Source organism: Penaeus japonicus, unplaced genomic scaffold (assembly GCF_977035675.1).
Source record: "Penaeus japonicus unplaced genomic scaffold, GWHDUDI00000001_assembly GWHDUDI00000009, whole genome shotgun sequence".
NCBI lineage: Eukaryota > Metazoa > Arthropoda > Malacostraca > Decapoda > Penaeidae > Penaeus > Penaeus japonicus.
Genome location: NW_028234411.1, coordinates 20,198,364 through 20,200,863, shown reverse-complemented (window position 1 = coordinate 20,200,863; position 2,500 = coordinate 20,198,364).

Sequence of the window (2,500 nt, the reverse complement as noted above, 5' to 3'; positions counted from 1 at the left end):
GCTTTTTAGATCGTAAATTAAGGTTTTGGTAAGAATTTGTATTCTTGTTTCATGATGTGCCTATCGCTATACTTCTTATGGTCTCCTTTATTCCTTAACCGACAAAGGCAAAATAACATTCCTACCCATCACAGTAACGGTGTTGTCACCTGACATCTTCTACCAGGTACAAGGACAGAAGAGGCTTTTTCTGAGGTTCGATTTGAACTTCCGCGTTCAGGAACCTGTGTCACTATCAGATGGTTCGTCTTCCCTCCATTTTGGGATAAGTATATTTGCCCAAGAAATACTAATTAACTGAATAAAATTACCATATACAAGTACAGTAACTTCGGAGACTATGATATCGTATCAGCACGGTGTTATAGGATTTGAATACTATCGTGTACGTATGCTTAACCCCTGAAACCAGTTTTGAGAACCCGCCAAGATGCCGCAGAAGGACAGTTACGTCGCAGGTGCCAAAGTCGCAGCTGGTTAGAGATAATGTCCTTGTGTGTCTATCTCTATTTCTTCGGAGGGACTCTATTACCGTAACTATTTTCGTTATCTTTTTTTCTCATACTTGCTTATAGTATATGTTCGCCAGTAATCCGATGGGTAATGCGTTGTGCAAATGCCATTATTCTTTAACCTTTATCGAATAATCTGCGAAAACGAAAACTCGCCCAGATATTGATATATTGAATACATTATTTAAATCTGGATTTGCAAACCTACGACACCTTTTTGTGGTAAAAATGCTATATCAAAGAAAGACTGTACTCGGACCATAAACATGTATTATTACAATTGTTTTTTTTTCTAAAGCGTTTGTTAATAATCTCATCACTGACAGGATTATATTATATATGTTATCGGTGATGCATGATACTTTTAATTATATGTTTCTTCGTATTTCCATGTATGTAATTTTGGCCTATCTGTGAGGCATGCTTGTCCCACCCACAAACGATATGGCGTATCTTCATAGGCCGATGATACACCGATTCGGCCTTCCGTTTCTGTTTATTGATCTGACCTCAATCATCCGCTCTTTCTGAATTATTCTGCCACCCTTCGCCAAATCTTCGTATATATATATATCTTTTTAGAACGTTACAAGAGTTGAAATTCAAATTTGCTAATAGTTCTACGGGTGTATATTTTCTTATGATTATTTTTTTCATAAGAATCACGCGCTTATACAACGAGTTATTTTTTATTCTTTGATTTTAGATTTTTTTTACTTGGCTCGTTGAATTTGGCGAATTCATACACACCAAAAAAAAAAAAAAAAATGGACACCTTCACTGAACATTGAAAAACGGCCATGCAAGTCACGCAAAAAATGCAAGAAGTGATACAGCGTCCCTGTTTGAGCTGCAGAAGCACTTTCTACATTGTGTTTTAATCTCGCGTAGCGTCGCGGCAAAGAATCATTACTTGTGTAGCGTTGAAATCCCCAGCTCACTTGACGAAGCGAGTGATCATGCAAAGATGAGAGTTAGTTTAGATATACTTGGCAAATATCTACTTGCGAAGGATACAAGTTGATAATGAATTAAGCCTCCACTTTTTTTACGAGGGAAATTAAGTTTTTGGTAAAAAAAACAAAACAAAAAAACATATTAATGCATGTTAGCCTTGGCGCCCCCCCCCCCTCCATTAAATCTAGACTAATTTCTAGACACGAGTTGACAGATTGGTTTAAATTTTAACAAGAAATAACAAAAAAGGCCGTCGGCTTTTGCTTTACACTTCAGTTCTAATACGGCGGGAGTCGGTCTGGAGTGCCCAAGGGAAGCCAGGGGAGGGAAGAGGGGAGGGCGACGGGTAGGGTAGGGGAGGGAAGGGAAGGGAAGGAAAGAGGGGAGGGCGATGGGCAGGGAAGAGGGGAGGGCGATGGGTAGGGGAGGGAAGGGAAGAGGGGAGGGCGATAGGCAGGGGAGGGAAGGGAAGGGAAGATGGGAGGGCGATGGGCAGGGGAGGGAAGGGAAGGGAAGAGGGGAGGGCGATGAGCAGGGGAGGGAAGGGAAGGGAAGAGGGGAGGGCGATGGGCAGGGGAGGGAAGGGAAGGGAAGAGGGGAGGGCGATGGGCAGGGGAGGGAAGGGAAGGGAAGGGAAGAGGGGAGGGCGACGGGCAGGGGAGGGAAGGGAAGGGAAGAGGGGAGGGCGATGGGCAGAGGAGGGAAGGGAAGGGAAGAGGGGAGGGCGACGGGCAGGGGAGGGAAGGGAAGGGAAGAGGGGAGGGCGATGGGCAGGGCAGTGGAGGGAAGGGAAGGGAAGAGGGGAGGGCGATGGGCAGGGGAGGGAAGGGAAGGGAAGAGGGGAGGGCGATGGGTAGGGGAGGGAAGGGAAGGGAAGGGAAGAGGGGAGGGCGATGGGTAGGGGAGGGAAGGGAAGGGAAGAGGGGAGGGCGATGGGTGGGGAGGGAAGGAAGGGAAAGAGGGCGAGGGCGAGGGGGGGAGGGGAAGGGAAGGGAAGAGGGGAGGGCGATGGGCAGTGGAGGGAAGGGAAG